The sequence below is a fragment of the Elephantulus edwardii genome, unplaced genomic scaffold, assembly GCF_000299155.1.
Source record: "Elephantulus edwardii isolate Elephantulus edwardi_28Jun2011 unplaced genomic scaffold, EleEdw1.0 scaffold00115, whole genome shotgun sequence".
NCBI classification, from domain to species: Eukaryota; Metazoa; Chordata; class Mammalia; order Macroscelidea; family Macroscelididae; genus Elephantulus; species Elephantulus edwardii.
In genome coordinates, this window is record NW_006399865.1 from 2367856 (window position 1) to 2376045 (window position 8190).

Sequence of the window (8190 nt, forward strand, 5' to 3'; positions counted from 1 at the left end):
GACTGGGGTAATCGGAATGGGTGTGTCAGAGGCAGTGCGGTTGGCGCAGGATAGAGCAGGGTTTAGGTTTGTTGTGCATAGGGTCGCTATGAGTCGCAAACGACTCGACGGCACATACCAACAAACAACTCCAGAGAATGCTGAATCCAAATCTCCATTTTAACAAGACACCCAGGCAAGTCTTACAGATTCCCAGGACCTTTGCATATACCAGTAATAGATTTTTTTAATTTTATTATTTTGTGTGTGTGTACCGTCAAATAGGATCTGACTGGTACAGGAGGAGATTAGCCCTCCTTCTCCAGCAGAACATCTGATGGATTCGACCAGCGTACCTCTGGGATTGCAGTGCAGCTTCTTAGATCTTTTATAGCTTATTCAGTCATTTCCTGGTTGCTTCTAGTTTCCTGCTATTAAAGGAGGCACAGTGGGATAAATGCTGGAGCAGTTCTAGCCCACCATCTGTTCTTTGGGAGAAAGATGTTCTCCCACGAAGATCTCCAGCTTCGGAAACCCTGTGGAACAGTCCCACAGTCGGTGTCACTGTGTGTCAGAAGCAATCACCAGCTGTGGAGCAGTGGAATTTTTTTTTTCTTTCTCCTCGGTTTCACAGTCATTAAACACTTGGCTGCTAACTGAAAACTGGGTGATTCAAATCCGCCCAGTGACTATGAGAGTGAATTATCAGCTTCTGGTAGTCCCAGGCATTTCTTGATGTTCTTTGGCTTGTAAACATATCCTCACATGGTCCTTATGTGAAGTCTTTATGTCTGTTTTCTCCTTTTGTGAGAGCACTCATTAGGAATTAGGGCCCATACAAAGAAAGACCTTATATCCAAATAGGGCCACATTCCCAGGTATATGGGTAAGCACTTCTGAATACCTTCTGGGGGAACAACCAGAGTGTGGAAGATGCACTCAACTCAGAGTTTACACTTGTCTTCTCCCTGTGGATCCGGACACCTCTCCTCTCCTGCTACTGATGTGTAAGCAATACTCAAAGTCTACCAACCAAGGATGCTCACCCCAAGCCATGGCGCTCAGAGTTTTTCCTGGAGCTCCATTACCCTCTACCTCGTGTCTCCAGGCCCTCTAGAGATGGAACTGATACAGAATGGCCAGAGCCCTGTCATAAATCACATAGTTGGACTGTCTGGTGGCTATGGCCTCCAGCAAACAAAGACATGCTTAACTGGCTTTCAGTCTAAGACCTAGGATGTCACATGCCAGTACTTGGGGGCAAAGGCCAACAAGCCTTTCCCTGGATTAGGGTAGTTCTTTGCTTCACAATTCTTTCCCCCGCCCCAATTTTAGTGAAAAAGCTAGTGTTCCCCTTTAAGTAAGATGTCGATATTGGAGCAGGGTAGGACTGCACCTCAGCACCGCCCCCCCATATTTCTAATGGACAATCTCCTCCCATCGATTCTTATTTTATTGAGTGCTTTTAACATGAATAGGTGTAAGATATTTTTTCATGTTCCTTTTCTGCACCTATTGCTTTTTCTCTTAGCTCTCAAAATAGAATTGATTATATTTTTCAGAATAAAATAAAATTTGTGTTCACAAAATAACCTCCATTTGGTTGTGAAGGATGTTTTAATGAGCCTAGAATGCAGTTTGGCAATCTTATTCACAGATTTTGCATTGATACGCCGTATTATTTTTCAGTGCCAAATTTGCCTTGCTGGGGATCAATGCTACACTTTATGAAACAAGCATGGCTGTCATCGTTCTTTGTCTTAATAAAAAGGGGATAAAGCAAGGAGACCTCTCTTTATCAAACCATCGGTCCCTAATGTGTGTTTTCTTTGCCCCCTGCAGAGTTCTTAAACCACCTTCTGTGATTCTTCCACTAAAATTGGTCACTTTAGACTTCTTTTGAGATAAACACTGTCAAGTTGGAATTGACTCATAGCTGTCTTTGTAGGGGGTTTCTGAGGCTGTAACTTGCATGGGAGGAGATTGCCCATCCTTTTCCTTCACCGGTGAATTTGAACTGCCGGAGTGGCTTGGCCTTCGAGTTAGCAGTGTGACTCCCTACGGACTATGCCGGCAGAGGTTCCTGGACACGTTGGAGGGGTCAGTAGCCAGTCAACCACAAAGTTACTTGTCCTTGAAAGGCCAATCATGTCCCTGATTCCAATCATGATGCACTCTTGCCACGAATTTATTTATTTATTTTTTTGCTTTGGAACGAACTACCCTCTCCTTTGGGGACAAGATTTTTTTTTACACTCCCCCCCTCCACCCCGTGAAATCTAAAAGCAGAAAGCTGCACATTTGGTGCCATTTGGAAGGGTCCTGGCCGAGATATGTGGCTCCAGGCACACAGCCTTCTGCTTCTGGACTTCCTGCTTCTCCCTTGTTCCCACCATCACACACTTGCCAGATTGCTTTTCCTACCCTGCAATTATCAGCATAATCCCATGGGTAATAAACACAAATTGCTTTATTGCAATGGAATTAGTTTAAAAGACATGCTTTGCGGTGCGGTCCAATAGCACTTTCTGCCATGATGGAAATGTTCTATATCTGCTCTAAAACACTGGTGCCACTAACTGCATGTAGCCAGTGTGACTGAGAAACGGAATTTTACATTTCATTTCATTTCATTTCAGTCAATCTAAATGTTAATACCCACGCACGGCTGGTAGCTACCATACTGGAACAGTGCAACTCTAGGCAAATCATCTTTACAGTCTAAAGCTCAGTGTATATTCATAGACACACATTTATCCTTGCATTTCAGGCTCCAAGACTTGGCAAAGCACTGCTTACCCTTTCCAGATCATCCCTCAAGCATCTCAGTACCCCCCAAATGGTGAGTGCTATTATTACCAGCAAACAACAAAGACCCCAAACCTTTGCCCCCAAACCCATCCCCACCATAGAGACCCTGTAGGACAGAGTTGAACTGCCCCAAAGGGTTTTCAAGGCTAAAATCTTTACAGAAACAGATCACACATTGTTTTTCCATGGAGCAGCTGAGGAGTTCACACCACAGGTATTTCATATTGCATCTAAGCCCTCAATCACTGCACCAGCAGGATCCTTCCTCCTCATTTTAAAAAAAGGACAACATTCATCTTTGAACCAACTAATTAGGCACTATATGTCAAGTCCATTTCCGGAGAATGATTAAAGCTACTAATCTAAAGGTTGGCTGTTCGAACCTACCAGGTGCTCCACGAGAGAAAGATGTGGCACTTTGCTTTTGTAAAGATTAAAAGACCAAACTTGCTCTTTCACCAAGGACCTGCCAACAAGGGCCTTGTTCCCGCCAAAACCATGAAGAAGGCGCCCCAGGTTTTCATTGAGAGCTACTACACGCCTGTGAGAGGTGATCTCCATTAAGCTGCAGGACGAGGAGAGAGAAAGCAGAGATAATTATACACCAGAGGTTTCAGCTATGCATCATGAGATCACTGAAGTAGATCCTGATCTAAGGAAATGCTGAAACTCTTGGACTTTGGCAGTCTGTCCAACGTGCAGGTCACTCAGCCCACAGTTGGGATGAATATCCAAACACCACGTGGGGCCATTTGAGTCTACTATGCTGTAATCTTTTCAATAAAAAACCAACAAACCAAACTCATTGCTATTGAGTCTATTCCAAGTCACAGAGACCCTCCAGAGGGTTTCGGAGAGTTGCTCAGAGCAGCTGGTGGGTTTTGCCTGTTGACTTTTTTGGTTAGCGACTCAACATGTTATGTATCAACCTTGAAAACGCAATGGGGCAGTTTTACTCCATTTTAAAGTCTTGCTGTAAGTAGGAATCATCTCACCAGTAGTGGACTAAGTAACACTGGGGGAGATCTTCCATTTATACACCTTAGCCACTTGCTCTAATCCCCAGTGATAACCACTCTTAGCAGTTTCTTGTGTATATCTTCAGAGGTGGTTGTTGTTATGTGCTGTCCAGTAGACTGTGACTCATAGTAACTCATAGTAACACACAGTAACTCTGAACATTGCCCTGTCCCCCAGCAAGTCTCACTATCTGCAACACACCTACCCTCATTGTCCCAGCCACTGGGTCAATCAATCTCATCCAGGGTCTTCCTCTTTTGTGCTGTCCCTTCACCATTCTAAGCATGATGTCCTTCTCCAAGGATTGGTCCCTCCTGGCAACATGCCCAAAGTATGTGGTATGGGCTTCAAAATACTTAAATAAAGAACACCTTGGTTTTACCGTCTCTAGGACAGGCCTGTTTGTTCTCTTGGCAGTTGGTGGTATATGTTCAATACTCTCCTCCAGCACCACAACTCAAAGGCATCAATTCTTCTGCTGTCATCTTTGGTCATTGTCCAGCTCTCTGAAGCCCATGGTATGGATCACGTGCACCTTAGTCTCTAGACTGACATTGTTGCTCTTTAGCACTCTGGAGAGGTCCCTGACAGCAGATTTTCCTAATGCAATTTTTCTTTTATTTCCTGACTGCTGGTGCCAAGAGTGTTGATTGTGGAATTGAGCAAACTGAAATTGTTAACATATTATTACCTTCCCATTTGCCATCAATATGACATTGGAAGGGCTCATCAGTGGAGCAGAGCTTCCAACACATTATGCCTGAGGGAAGTCTAAAACTAGATGGGTAAGGGAACAGTTTGGATATCAAATCATAATCATGTCTGACCCAAGCTTTTGCAACGTTAACTCTGTTGACATTGGTGGGGGTTGGAGGGAGTACTGATGGTTCCTTGCAATGTAGGAGCTGTGTTGTGGACTCTAGTGCATTTAGCAGAATCCCAGACTTCTTTCCCATTTGATGCCATTAACATTCCTTTCACGATGGTGGCAACGAAAAATATCCCTAAACCTAGTGCCATCGAGTCAAGTCCAACTAATATCTCTACAGAAAAAGATTTGCCATCTTTTTCTCTCAGAATGGCTGGCGGATTTGAACTGCCATCCTTTTGGCTGTTAACCCAACACATAACACACTGTGCCACCAGGGTGCCTTAAAAAACGTTACGAAAATATGTCTTTCCCCGCACCTCCCTACTGTTACTGTTTACTTTATAGGCCTGTTTGAATCAAAGTTGAACCAAGGGTGTTATATCAGGTTCTAAGGGTGACTAAGGGCCATAGTCTTAAGAATTCTATCCTTCTCCATCAGATCAGCAAGTCTGGTCATTATTTAAGGTTTTGAGTTTTGTTCTATAAGATTTTTAATGACTGAGTTTTGGGGGAAGTAGATGATCATCACCAGGTCTTTAACAGTTTGCATCCAGGAATTCCATTGTATTTAAGATGCCACTAATTCTAAAATTAGGGAGCTCTAGTGACCTAGTGGGTAGGAAGCTGTGCTGCCAACTCAAAGGTGGGCTGTTCCAATACACTAGGCTGCCCTGTGGGAGAAAGATAGGCAGTTTCCTATTGCGTGATTTACAACCTCTGAAAAGCTGCTGGAGAGTCAGCTGTGAGTCTTTCTACATCAATAAATTGTTTGCTGCTTTTGGAGCCCTGGCCACGCAGTAGTTAAGGGCTGGGCTTCTAATTGGTAGGGTCAGTGCTCAGCTGCTCCCTAGATGAAAAGTTGGCTGTTTTTGTGAAGATTTTCCCCATTGCCTGTCGATTCGAACTCATAAGGACAGAGTAGAACTGGCCCAAGGCTGTAATCTTTACTGACGCAGACTGTCATATCCTTCTCCAGAGGAGTGGGCGGGCTGGTGGGTTCCAGTTGCAGACCATTTTAGTTAACAACTGAATGCTTAAGCAGTGTACCACCAGAGCTCTTTGTCAAGGCAACTCTCTGGAACAGTCCCTTTCGGCCATATTCGGGTTGCTGTGAGTCAGGATGACTAGATGGCAATGGGTGACTTTGGGTGTTCTGATTGGCGCTCCCACGCACGGAAGAAAGCACCTCCCCTAGGCCTGCGTCCTCCCCACAGTCAGTTTCTGATTGTAGTGAGCCACAGGCAGGGCCAAATTACCCATTAACCACGAGTCCAATTGTGCCTTCCCACCAATCTGCAGTGCACAATTTCACCTATCCTCCATCAAGGCAAAGCTGCGGTGAAACTCATGTGGAATTGCTCACCACAAATCAGCAAGTAAACACAAGTCCACGCGTGCATTGCCCAACGCCAGCCAGTAGCCAGTGCATACCATCTTTTCTGGCTAATATACCCCTGTGAAGGTAGAATTTTTTCTACATAGAACTAGAATCAAGCTGGCAGTTGTGAGGTATTGTGGAGTCGGTTCCAACTCAGTGACTCCATATACAACAGAACGAAACACTGCCCGGTCTCCTACTGATGGTTCACCATTTACCACGATCTGTCTTTGCAAAAGTAACTTGCTTCCATGCTTTGATGATCATACATAAATGGGTTTGTAGCAACGCTGCCTTAGTTCTTTGCACACCTTATTTTTTTCTCCTATAGGACAGAAAGTCACTGAGCAAAACGTGTGTATAGCTGTAATACCCTTTTGCAGTAACTGAACTATTTGCTTGTACTTGGAAGGCTTTGAGTTGGAACTGCTAAATGGATCACCAGAAAGATTGTATTCACTGACACTTTTTCATGGGCTAAGTGTGTGTTTTTGTCTCTTTTTTCCTTTTTAAATTTTTGCCAAGTTGACAGTTTTGTAGTTGGAATTGGTGGGTATTAGAAACATTTTTTTTGCATTTTCTTGCAAACGGCGCAGCCAGCTTTTTACGTCTTTATGTCTGTTTGCTTAACTAGTTTTTACAGTTGAGCAAGCACCTGGAAAGGAGAAGGTGAAACTAACCTATTAAAAGGGGGGGGAAAATCTCCTCAGAGGAGGAAGGGGCCGCCTATTAGTCATTTTCAAGCTAGCCCTTTTCTGAGCACAAGAGAGCATTTCATACTAATCCCTCCCCAAGCCACTCTGGGAACTCCAGTCACAGTCAGAGGGCGGGCCGTGCTGTGTCAGGGTTACTGGCTGCACTTTGGATGGGAATGTATCAAGCATAGAAGGCAGACCAGCCAGGCAACCCGCCTTGGGGACTTTGGGCGCGCCAAGAGGTGACCGAGCCGGCAGGGCAGGGCTTGAGTGGCTGCGCCGCTCACGTGACGGTCTTGGGGCCTCTGGGCGCCTGGAGCTGAAATCATTTGCCTCTAGCAGGAAAATGAGCTCGTCTGGTTCTGTCTCCCAACAGCCCCTCAACCTGAAGGCGCAGTGGCTGCCCGTAGCATTTTAGAGTACTCACTCAGGAATCTGAAAGCCAAAGGTAAGTTATATTTCTCATTCAGAAGGACAAACGAGAGAAGTGACCTAAAAAGTCACAGTGCCACTCTGTTGACTTTTAAAAGCTGCTGTTCAAAATGATAGATCACTGCGAGAGGAAAGGGCCCCATTTATCCCCAAGTTAGCCATTGACCTCAACAGAAATTTGGTTAATCTGGAGGTAATGGGGGCCTAGGGGCCACGGTTTAAATATAGGGGGGTGGGACTCCCATTCAGACTCATAATGACTTTAGGCCAGTCTAGAACTGCTTCTTTGAGTTCTTCAGGCTGTGATCTTTACGGAAGCAAACTACCCCATTGTTCTCCCAGGGAGCAGCTGGTAGGTTTGATTTGGTTAGAAGGCTAACGTTCAATCAGTGCACCACCAGTACTCCCTTGGGGTTAAATGTAGACCAGGAAAACCACTGGAAGAAAGAAAAAGTAAACTTATCCATTCCACAACTCTTTTGAGAGTGTAAGCAAAGGAAATGTTAAAATGGATTTTTAAATGGACATGAAAGTAATCTTATTTAAAACTGGAATATAACAAAAACAGCTTCTCCTTTTGTCCTTCAACGTTTCAAAGGCAATTTATGTGGTGTGGCCAAGGAAAAAATGTGTATGTTGGCTGCTTAAGTTTGAAATATGCTAGGACAACTTTAAGAAATTATCACAATTGGAATTTCCTGCAGTTTTCTAGGCAAGACTATTTCAGATATGAATGAGAATTGTTTGTATTCTGTGTAGCTACTGAATTAGTAAGATGACTCACTTCAGAATGTGATAAAAACGAGAAATATGGACTAATGAGTTACTGTTAGATGTCTAAGAGATTAAATTGCGTTGCCAGAAGACTTAATACAACAAATACTCATATCTTCGCTCTACCATGTGATGTCACCATTGTTTTCTTTCGGTAAATCCAGATTAATACAGAAACTACTGCAAGTAATTCAAAACATTATTCAGCTGTGCAGTTAGTATAATATTCG